Source organism: Grammomys surdaster, unplaced genomic scaffold, assembly GCF_004785775.1.
Source record: "Grammomys surdaster isolate TR1022 unplaced genomic scaffold, NIH_TR_1.0 133, whole genome shotgun sequence".
Lineage (NCBI taxonomy): Eukaryota > Metazoa > Chordata > Mammalia > Rodentia > Muridae > Grammomys > Grammomys surdaster.
The window spans coordinates 912984-925415 of NW_021604591.1; the positions used below are offsets into that span (position 1 = coordinate 912984).

The 12432-nt window shown below is 46.7% G+C and overlaps 1 protein-coding gene across 1 annotated transcript in view; it reads right to left on the reverse strand.

Annotated features, from left to right (window-relative positions):
• Positions 1-12432, reverse strand: part of Add2 (adducin 2) — an 88144-nt gene that overhangs the window by 37848 nt on the left and 37864 nt on the right. The window lies entirely within an intron of this gene.

Sequence of the window (12432 nt, forward strand, 5' to 3'; positions counted from 1 at the left end):
TAAAAGCTTCAGGCTCAGGGCCTCACACCTGAGGGGCTAATAGACAAGTTTCCCATCCACTTGTTAGTGTGAACAGCAGCCAGCACTGCTTCCACGGGGCTAGACTCATTTTGTCTCCTTTCCTCTCACTGTGCAGCAATGGGTCTGGTCAGGAGCTTCAAAGACCAGGAGTGACCAGAAACAGGAACTGGACACCAGAGCAAGACACCAGGAGAGGTAGACATCCCCCAGTCATCCAGAGAGCCAAAGTTAGTCTGTGTTCATTGAAAATGAAGGTGCATATAAGACACAGAAACGCAGACACATGTATGCTGACATGCAGTCAGCTGATCATCTTGATACCGGGTCTGGAAATGAAGACCAGGCCTGACTGGAAACAGACCTTGCTCCTATGGACGTTTATGAGAATCAAGGTCTTGACTTAGATCTTAATAATGGCTATTATTCAGTGCATGGAGCTGTGAAACCCAGATGCTGCTGGGGCTGAGTCAGGTCTTTTCCAAGCCCTGCAATGAAGAGCCAGTTGTCTTGGTTTTCCAGGTGGGGAGCTGAGGCCTTGGGTACCTGAGTGACCAGATTTGCAGCTCTGAGCTGGTCCAGAAGAGCCTGGGTTTGAACACATCTGACTGACAGCTTGTTTCTTTGCTTCACCAATCCCTACCATGCTCAAATGAAGAGGAGTATATTTCACAAACCAAGTAGAATAGTGGTGGTGGTATGGTGACAGGAATATGGAAATCAGCCAAGGGCCCAAGCCCAAAGCTCAGGCTTTGTATCCATGACAGAAGCCCTATGCTTCTTAGGGTTTCAGGAGGCCGACATTGAAGGGGAGCCTGGTCCTTGCTCCTGGCAAACAGGCTCAGAAGTGAGCTGGTTCCAGCTCAGGAGGAAGTAGCCATTAGAAGTCAGGGGTCAGAGAGGCACCTTTGGTACTTACTTTGATAATGTGGTCTGTAGTGGTGGGAGGTGGTCATAGATCACCCAACATATACTTCCATGGTTTCTGGGTCACTAAGGTAGAGGGAGTCAACTCTGGGCTCTGCTGGACCTGGACTGAAAGACAGTCCTCTCACGTGCCAGCTTCTTCCCAACTGCTGGAGATGTATGTAGCAGAATCCCCTGTCTCTGCTCTCAAAAGGCCTTCTCAGGGGTGGAGCCAATTGCATCTTTGATGGTGTGGAAGTGGACAGTTCTTAGCATGGAAGCTATTCAGTTCCTGACATTGAGGCTCCAACACTGGGCCTTAACTCACACAATAGGTACTTCTGCTATTGATCCCCAAACCAAGTGGCTCTCAAGCCTCTGTGAGGCGAAGGAGGTGCATGTAGGAAGCTCTGAGTTTGCAGAGGCTTCAAGGAACTAGCAGACTGGCTGGCTGGGCCTGGCTCTCCACCCTGATCCCTCCAGGGAAAAGTTCTGCAACCTTGGGAACTATGCAGATAACTACTGATGTTGACTGCCCTCTGAGTCACCATTTCTCACCTCAGCTGTCTGGCAATCCATCCAGACCCTAGGAGGCAGCCACCTTGTCAGTTAAGAGTGCTAAATCCCGGGAAAGGAAAACAAACCTTGAAAATGGTCAGCCTGACTGAGTACCAACATCACAATGTTCGTACGTTGGCCCAGGGTGACATCTCTGCTTGAGGTCCTATCTCATAGCCCTCCCTCCTCCTAGCCAAGAGCTCCAAGGAGCAGCTGCCCATGAGACCTTCTGCCACTAACACAGCAAACACCCCCAGCCATCAGAGGTGGAAAGAAACACTCTTTTAATACATAGAGGTCAAAAGCAATTGCTTTTGTTTTATTAAGGTTTGTGATGGGTGGTGTTTTTGTTTTGTTTTTTTACCAAATGAGCACAAGAGAAAATTGCATTAACACCTTTAAGAGGGGAGAGGTTTTAAGATCATGGGAAATGCTCTTGAAAGGGATTGTGGTATGTCCTCTCGCTCTTGTACCCAGACACGAGGCAAGCAATCTCCTTTGGCGAGGCTCACGCCATGGCCTATTATGCTGTCACGGACCCAAAGCAATGGGACCATTCAGCCATGATCTGAATCTTTGACAGCTGTGGCCAGAATAAGCTTTCTTTTTTTAAAGTTAATTGATCTCAAGTGTTTAATCACAGATACAGATGCAGGCTAACAGTTACTGAGAGTCCAGGTGCAAATGCCCAGTCTTTCTCAAATGTCACCTTCCTTGTAGGATGCAGAGACAGAGGAAATACTGGGCAATGGATGTCACCACCAAGTGGAAGGTAGACCTCGGAGCAACCACTTGGCATTCCTGAGCCTCCCACAGCAGGCCTCCTATCCTACCAATGCTCTCACACATTCCCTTTTCTCTGTGACACTGCTCCTGTGAACTCTAGGCTTCTGCTTCCTTCCCACTGACCGTGGGGTGTCATTAGGATCCAGGTATCCACGTGTGGAATCTCTGTCCTTACTTTTTCTTCCCTGGTTGTGGCATTGATATTTTCCTGGCCATCTCAATGCCCTTCAAGATACTTTTGTTTTTCTTCTACTATAATTTTGGATAAGGTGAATCAAATCCCCGAAGATTCAACCTTAAGGGGAAATAGCTTCTAGCAAAAGTTATCAGGAAGCCACATGCTTTCTGGGAATGACTGTGATATCCACATAATCATCTCAACCTTTTATACCTTAGGACAATTCAATCTCTGCTCTAACAAGGCAATTGCATCATGACCAGTCCACTTCCGGGTGGAGACATAAAAGCACAAGGATGAAGGAGCCAGCCCAGCCCACTCCCAGCTTAGAGATGGGAGCTCCATTTGTGCAGACTTTAAACTCAGCTGACCTCATCTGTAGTGACGGAGGGACTGGACTCCTAATGGCAGACTCAAGGGAATAAATAACCAGCTAAAGCCACAAATCTTAAATTATAATCTTCCATCTTAACTCCCAAGAGGCCATAAGATGATTGATAAGATAAAAAGAGGAAGAAACAAGAGGTCATATTAAGAAAACAAGTTGAGGGCTGCAGATGCTGTGACTCAAGCCAGCCTCACTTTTGGGATATCTCCTGTCTGAGAAAACGACACAGGAGGTGAGTCACACAGGCCAGCACAGACGCTGGTCTCAGAAGCAGAGAGGATGTTGGGGACGCATCAAATCTGGTGTGAGGATGAGCTGTAAAAATAACCATTAGCCCGACCCTGTGTTCTACATCACAGCTTGGAAGAGGAAGCACCCTCGGTTATTTATTACCTTTGCTTAGAAGACATATCCTAGTTTCAGAGATTATTTAAATGTAGGGGACACATGTCTCAGAATAGATAAAGCACAGAAGCCCATGTTATATGTCAGTGTCCTTTTAGAGCCATGGAGATGTCTCAACAAGTAAAGCATTTGCCTCCCAAGCATGAGGATCAACGTTCAGACTCCCAGATCCCAATAAATTCTGTGTGTTTGTGGGGGTGGAAGGCCATGTGTAACTCAAGCCTTGAAAGGCAAAGACAAGATCCTCAGAGCAGGCTGGCTATTGAGAGGAACCATAATGGGACTCTACATTTGACTGGGAGGCCCTGTTTCAGTGAACGAAGTGGAAGAGTGGTTAAGGATAGTTTCCAACGTCAACCTTGGGCCTCTGAGCAGGCCCACAATATCAATACATGTGCAAGCACACACACTATAAAGAAATTAGTGTCATCAGTAGGAAGCATGCCATTACCAAGTAAAGGATGAAGAGATGCCAAAAGAAAAACAGACTAGGAAAGCTTTAGCAGCCCTGAGCAGCCTTATAAGCAGGCATGGGTGCCTCCCTGTCAGTATCTGCCTCTGCCCCATGCTGTGTCCTGAGGTCAAGGAAAAGGGCAGGCTTAGGAGCCCAGCTTCCACACAGGTTTTGTTTATCTGTTTTCTGATGAGGAAGCCACTTTTCTGTGAAACAGCAGTACAGTGTCACAGTGGAGGAGAGCCTTGTACAGGGTAAAAGAGGGGACTCACCCACCACCCGGACCTGATTTGCTGAGCCAGTGAAAACACAAGAGGAGTGAGACATACAGCTGCCTGGCATGCATAAGGACACACGCACACACGCACACGCACACAAACACATACACACAGGGAGGAAGTGGGGGAAGAGAGGGGAGGACAGGGAGAGGGAGAGAAGGGAGGGACCAGCATGTATCAGAAGCTCTATCAAAGGCAGTTTCCATTCCAAATCCCTCTGGGATCTGCTATTCACTTCTGGCCTGCATAGTCCCAACTTTGGGATAGAATAAAGAAAATGAGGCTCTCTAGACGGTGGTAGGCAATTCTGAAATACTCAGAATCCTTCTACAGGAAGACCCAGAGACTGGATCTACCCATTAGCATCAGAGTGTGGCCATCCTGATGATATTCTTGTGCCTGTCTCTTTGGTTATTTGGTTTTAATAGTTTGGACTATTAAAACAATGGTCTCCAAGAAATTGGCATTTTCCCCTGGAATCTCATTCTGAGAAAAAAAGGGCTGAATGGAGCCTAGTTCCAGGCAGAGGTGAGACTCACCCCCTGGAAGGAGAGTTTGCTCAGTTCTTACCACTTGTCAGACTACCTTGTAGGAGGAATTGAGGCAGAGATTATGATGTCAATATTAGGACAGACAACTCATCTGAGACTGGTTAGTTATGCATATCTGTGGCCTCTTAAGTCTTCACAATGTGGCCAAATTGACTAAACCTGTTTCCTCCTTTATATTACTGTCTCTTAAAATGGCTTACTGAACCCAAGCGGCGAGCCTAGCTTGTTGGGGTAGCCAGCCTAGGCGGGAATCCCAATAACCCTGCAAATAATATCTAAGCTCAGTAGTGAATCCCAATTCTCTCTCTCTCTCTCTCTCTCTCTCTCTCTCTCTCTCTCTTCTTTCTCTCTGTGTGTGTGTGTGTGTGTGTGTGTGTGTGTGTATGTGTGTGTGTATCAGGGCCATGTGTGGCAGTCAGAGGAAAGCTTGTGTTGAAGAGTTTGTTCTCTCCTTCATCACATGGGTTCTGGGGCTGGAGTCAGGTCATTAGACTGACTTCATTTGCCATCAGGTGGCAAAGCTTTTACCCACTGAGACATCTCACTGGCCCAATGGTTTACTTTTTCCTAACCTCTGTTTCTTCATTCATATACTGTGGACAGGACCCAGGTACAATTATACAAGGTAGCATACAGAAAGCTCTGACTTTATACAGGGCTTAGGGGCTATTGTTAAATCATCCCTAGTGTAGCTTACTGACAGTCTAAGAATTTAAAATATAAATCACTGCCCAGACTCCTTCTTGCCAGTGAGCATACATCTGGGCTGGCTGCCCCATCCCACATCCTCAAGGGGAAGTCAACGATTCTGACTCTAAGTTCAATGAAATTAAGCAGATAGTGTCTGTGGACATCCTCCACCAAGGAAGCAGACACAGGCGACAGGCAGAGAGATCAGCCAACTCCATCCTTTAGACGAGAGCCGACTCTGGAGATTATGACCTAATCTAAGCCACTCACAAGTACCTTGTCCTCCTTATCCAACAGTCTGTTAGAGTCTGTTCTGCGATGCATTTTAATGGTCTTCTACCTTCCCTTCTGAGGTGTGTTGTTGTCAGAATGTTCCTTCCTCATACTAAGACTTAACTGCCATGACAGTAGTACTAAGAGGGCTGCCCTTCAGGAGACTGTTGGATCAGGAGGACAAGTTGGCTGATCTCTCCACCTGTTGCCTGTGTCTGCTTCCTTGGCGGAGGATGTCCATAGACTTCAGCTGTAGAACTGTCAGCTATGCAAGCCTCTGTTTTAGCCATTCCCCATGTTGCTGTGACAAATACCCTTCAGAATCTCCGAAGAAAGGGTGGGTATAGTTGAGACATCTGTGTCTTCCCCTTCTCTGACTCTTACATTCACACAAAATATTTGTGGGCTTTCCAGTGCTGTGAACATTACCTCACATGGTAGGTCTTAGCAGGTGCAATTAAGGATTTCATGATGAGATTATCCAGGATTACTGGGCCAGACCCTAAAAATACCATCCCCAGAGTCCTCAGTGGAGAACTGATTTACACAGAGAGGAAAAAGTTATGAGACCACGGAGGCTGTGATCATTAGTATTGATTACCAACTTGTCTGGATTTGTAATGTATAAGGGGAAATGGCTTAGATTAGGTTAACTGACCTGGGAAGACCCACTCTAACTGTGAGTAGAGTTATTCGCTGTACTGGAGCTCTGGATTGAATAAAAGGAGGAGAGAGAGAGAGAGAGAGAGAGAGAGAGAGAGAGAGAGAGAGAGAGAACCAGCACTCAGCTCTCTGCTCCTGGCTGTGGACACAGAGTGACCAGCAGCCTCAAGTTCCTGCCACCATGGCTTCCCTGAACAAGACAGACTGTGAGTCACACTAAACGTTCCTTTCCCTAAATTGCTTTTGTCACAGCAAAGAGGAAAGTAACAGATACAGTGGTAGAGCCCTAAAGTGACATGCACACGTGTAGAGCTCTGGGTACACTTCCTAGTACCAGAGAAACAAACAAGCCGAAGCGCCCTTACAGCAGAGGGTGTAAGACTAAGGAGCACTGTGGATCCAGTCAGCCGGCCGTGGCTCTAGGCCAGGGTTGCAGCATCTGGACGCTCTGCCTTCAGCAGGAGATGAACGTCACTGACCTTTGGTGGCACTTGTCCCTGGGCTCAGTTGATTCTTCTGAATTGAACATCAGCTCACCAGGGAAGTGCTAATGAGTCCTGACAGCTCTAGTTCCTCGCCCTTGAGCAAGTCAATCAAGAGGCAGCCTGTTCTTCCTCTTTCCTTCCTCTTTCTTTTTTATAAAAACCACTTTGTTGTAATGAACTCCCAAATGAAAGTATTACACAGCTAGAAGGAAGCCACCCAAACATGTGCCCGTCCAAAACCCTGTACACTTCAGCACACATCTGTGCAGTTAGCATGTCCGTCCCATCAGCACACAACTGTGAAGTTAGCATGTCTGTCCCATCAGCATGTCTGTGAGGTTTGAATGACTGTCCTGAAGCAGTGGCACCCTACTCAGACTTTCATACTTCCAGTACACTTGTTCTGTTTTTGATTTAAAAGATTTTAAAATAACTTCTGTGTCCCTGGTTCCTGGAGGCCTGAAGAATTCCCGGGAGAATCAGAGCCTACATTCCTAATTCTGATGAACTTGATTTGACCCACAAATACTTATTAAATCAACCACCTCAATGTTTTTGTAAAGTGAAAAGCACTTGGAACACTGAGATGGCTCAGCAGGTCAAGGTACTTGCCATCTGCCACCTGATGACCTGAAGCCGATCCCCAAGACCCACATGGTGGAAGGAGAGAACTGACTCCAGCAGGTTGTCCTCTGATCCCACACATGCTCATACAAGAACACACACAAATAAACAAATAGAACGTTTGAAGAGAAAAGAATTGAGCAAAGCACTTGATCTGAGAAGACTAGAATTGTAGCTCTCAGACACCTGGGCACCCGAGCTCTAAGTGTGACGAGCCGGGTGGGTGGGGAGGACCACCGATGCAAGGTTGCAGGTTGAGATGGAGTGAGTGGCTTCAGCTGTCATAGCCTGTGCTTTCCTCTTCCCAAAGTGGGAACAGGAATGAGCAGATGGTTCAGATGCTCATGGCTCACTCCCCCCACCCCCGGACTGTTTCCTCCAATCCCCCCAGGACATCCATACACACGGTGTCATCTCTAAAATACTTCAGAAAAGTCATGTCCATAGCCATCAGATACCAGCTCTCATACACTGGGAGTTATCGGCCTAAAGAGAGGGAATACACACCTGGTATTTAAAACATGATCAAAGCTCCGCTAGGAAAGCATGGGCCCTAGGACAGGACCTATTGATGTCTTTTGCTAAACAGTCATGATGTCGAGCTGCCTTCCGAGTATTTATGGTTTATGTACCTCTCCCCCGGTGCAGAGGACTTCTGCAGTGAGAAGCCATTGATGAGGAGACTCACAGCTGTCAAGATTGCTGAGAACAAGAGACTGTTGAGTGATCGGCCATTGATGGGTTATCTACATCAGTTCCTACACCACAGCTCACATGTGGCAGATGTAAGAATGTAAGAGCCAGGGAGCAGAGGGGAGAGCTGAGAGATGCTGTCTTCTACACATGACATGGATGCTGTACACATCAACTCACAGCAGCTGCGGCTACCTGCACAAGATCAACCCAGTTAAAAATCCAACACAGACCAGTGAACAGCTTTCCCAGCCCTGCACTAGCGGAGGAGCTATTGGAGGAAGATGACTTCTGGGGGACGGAATTCACTTTTCATTGTGGGGTGGCCTCTGGTACATTGCACATGCCCCGGTGGATGACCCCACACCTATGTGCATATGAGCAGCAGCTAATAGGACTCAGTGTGTTATTACCAAAAAAATAAATAAAGTTGTGAGGGAGATGTATTGGGGGACTGAGGAGTTGGAGGAAGGGAGAGGAGAGAGAGGCGTGGATATAATCATTATACATTTTATCCATGTAATACATTTTGGAGCAAAAATACAAAAAAGGTAGATGTATAAGGACTCTTACTGTGGCCCACTTGTTTCCCATTTCATATTCAAGAAAGATAAAACCTGAACTTGCCACTGTGAGTTTCTCTGGTCACTCATGCCCATCTTTAAGGCCACAGCAGTGCTGTCAGTGTGACCTCACAGGACATAGCCTCCAGTGCCAGTGTCATGTTAATCCATCACACACTGTCTCAGCCTCGTCATTCAATCCTCTAAACAGGCTTCCAGACACAAGGAGCAGCCCAAGCTCGCCAGGCCATAATCATCACCGGTCACGGCGTGCTTCCAAGCCTGCTTCCACATCCAGGGAACTAAAAACTGCTACAAACAACCATTTCCAGAAGGCCCCAGACATGTTTCTTAATATATGCAGCAAAATGTAAGTCCTCAGATTTTCAGACCAGATGGTTTTACAACGTTGCAAAGTAGGTTTGATTCCACAGTTATTTAAACATGCCGTGCATTTTAAATACACAGTGCTTCTGCTAATTAACACTTCGTAATTTCTCAAGAGTCCTACAGGCAATTGCTACCATTTGTAACCAGTGCAAGATAGTGTCAAAAAAAAAATCCTATTTCTTTTCTGAAAAGTTGCCCTGGGATGGAAAATGTGAATTATCTCAGCGTTGCCTATTGTGTGAATGAAGTAGTGTGAAAAGTCAAGCGTGACTCCCTGCAGTTGGAGTGACTCGTAAGCACAACATCACATCAGGTCCTTGGACACTGATGCTCTTCAGGACAGACTCCCACTGTGGTCCCATGCCCAAGACAATCACAAGAATGCAAGTAAGTTAAACAGCCAGGAACAAGAATAAAAGCATACATGCACACATGCACACATGTACACATACATGTGCACACATATGCACTGAGGGCAACAGGCATCATGGCTCAGCCAGGCAAGCTGACCCATGGGCATAGAAGGTAGTAGTGGGCAATCTTTCCAGATCTCATTGAATGTTTTAGTTATAATTCCAGAGAGCTAAGAGTCCATCATGGCAGGGGATGGCAGCAAGTGGCAGGCATGATGGCTGGAGCAAGAACCTGAGAATTCACATCTTGAGATGCAAGCACAAGCAGAGAGTGAATGGAAAGTAACATGATGCTCCAAAGCCCTCCTCACCGCCAGTGACACACTTCCTCCAGTAAGGGGCACCGCCTAGGCCTACACAAACAGCACCGTCAACTGGAGGTCAAGTACAGAAGATATTTCTCATCCAGTCACCACATAGAGGTAAGATAAAAGGCCGGGGAAAATAAAGGGACATGGGAAGGGAAAGGAGCCCTTAGCCCTAAAATCCAGACGAAACAATCTTGCCACAGAGTCAATGATTCCAGTACAATTTAAAAACTGCTATGAATGGCTCCTACACAGAAACAGTATTTCTAGTATAGAAAGATATTTTAGATAAGAATGTAAAAAAACAGCAGTGAGCCATGCTTAAGGCCCAAGCATCTCTGACAGTCTTGCAAACAAGATGAAAATCTATAATAAAAGACCCCTGTGTAGCCTTGTGAGCCATGCTTTTACCTGTTCAGATTATAATCCTAGCAAAGGTACTTCAGAAACCACCCTGTGATATCATTTACCAAAAGAAGGAAATGGAGATAAAGGAGGTGGAGGAGATGACGGAGGAGAAGGGGAGGGGAGGGAGAGAAGGAGGAGATAGAGGAGGAGGAGGGGGAGGAGGAATGTGAAGGCTAATGTGAAGGTGAAAATTGAAAGAGGTGATATTGGAAAAAGACTCCTGAGACACACTTTGAACTATGTAACATTAGAAGCCGCCATCAAAATAGTTTCCAGGGTTACCACTAGGCTGTCATGGAGGATATGCTCTTGAGAAGCCACACCCACATGGAGTGTGTCTTATCCTTTCCTGATCATCTCTCTACCCCCATGCCCAAGTTCCTGTTAAACATCTCTTCTTAATGAGCTACAATTTTGGTCCATGCTGATTCCTCTCAAAGTTGTTTTTGTTTGTTTGTTTGTTTATTTGTTTGTTTTTTTCTGGAGCAAGGCAAGGTCAAACATGCCCACTGCACCAGAGTGAAAGTCCCCTGAACAAAATTCCCCAGGGGGCAGAAGGTGAAGCACAGAACTATGAGGACATCATGAAGCCATCTATACAACCCCTTCCCCATCCTCTGTCTGAGGTCTGACATAAGGAGGTTTATTTGGCTAACACACCTCTTCTTCATAGCAGCCAGTGCCCTAGGGAGACTTGGCTAGACATTTGCTCATCCATCTGACATCAATGTGACCCAATAAGATAGTGTTCTTCCTAACATTCTGATGATGTCAGGGTGACAGGGGAACAGGCAGCACGTTATAGCTAGAGAGACAGATGGAAGGGGATACAGGCCTCCTTACTGTAATGATACAGGAGACCTTGGGGAGAACAGGCTTATTAGAAGCTGGTAAGTATCAAAGATGAAGGGTCTGTCTGGTCAGACTTCTGGGACAGGCTGTGGCCACCTACTCTCATTTCAACAGAGCTCCTCATTGTGGAAGGAGATGTGGGCAGATGGCAGGAAAGAGCTGTAACCATGAGAATGTGGCAGAAGCATTTGCACTAAAACTCCTCAAAGCAGCTGAGAACAAGGTCTCACTGACGTTAGACTAGAAGCTCTCAGGGGGCAGGGCTCACCTGACATTGATCCCCATGGTGTCTTCTGGTATATTGGCACCTAGAGTAGAGTCACTAGGAACTTCCTTAATGAAAAGGATGGTACTGATGAGAGACGGTGTCTCAAGGTCCCTCTAATCACACTGCTGCACCCGAGACCTCCCTCCCATGCATTCATGGATGGGCCTTTGCAGGAAGACCCCACAGAGAGCCTCTGCTGAACTGACTCTGCTGTCCCGAGTGGCTTTCTTCGCTAGGTAGTGTCTGGTCAGTGACCTGCTGATGTGTCTTCCTTAAGCACCACAAGTTAAGTTTCAGAGATTCCACACTGGAAGACACAGCACAAAGCTTCATAGGAGGTTCTCAGCTCCTCATTTCTGAATCACCAGAGGCAAAATGAAACTGCTAATATTCCCTTAGACCCAATACCCTGAGTTGATATTTTCTGTCATGTTCCCCTGTCTCACAGGGCTCAAAGTTTGACAAAATGCAGGCTGCAGTGAGAGGCAGCCATCTCTCTATAGGTCAGGAGAACAGGGTGCTATATGTAACCTTGTTCTGAAGCAGTACATACACACACAAAATGAGACCTTTGGGTCTTTACAGTTTGCAAAAACATTTATCCTGCAGGTTTAGCCAGGGACCACCAGCATGCAAACATGAACACCGCCTCCCAACATCACTGAATGACTAACTTCTGTCCAATTGAGAGTCATGGGGTTTGACAAGGAGCTGAATCAGTAGAGGCTTCATACTCATGAACCTAGAAGCACCCTTTGGTCTCCAGATATACAAACGTCTCACAGATCCAGTGTGCCAGGAAGGCAACTGGAGACGTTTGTGTCAAGGGGAAAGGCATGGGTCATAGAGACAATCGGGAGTCAGGTCTCTGATTCCCTGATAGAGTCATCTTCAGATGGCCCTCAGAGAGGTAGAAGGAGGGATAGGGCGCTGTAGTCAGAGCAGCAGAGTCCTGGGGTAAGGGTCACTTCCAGACAAAGAACTCTGTCAACTCAAGCCCCATCTAGGCTAATAAGCCCAATATTTTTCTTGGGTAGTCAGTGACTTTCTAGAATGTGAAGGGACAAAGAAATCGTGTAAAGGGTTTTAGATGCCTCGGTCATCCAACCCCCAGTAAAGAATCAGATACACTCGGGCCCTGGAGCTATGACTGGCACAAGAAGCAGAACTCCCTGAGAGGCTTGTTGGAGAAGGTTCTGGTTTGGTGTATACATTGCTGGTGACACATTTGTCTGAAGCCACTGTCTCCAGCTAATTACTTCCCTTCTCATCATGGCCAC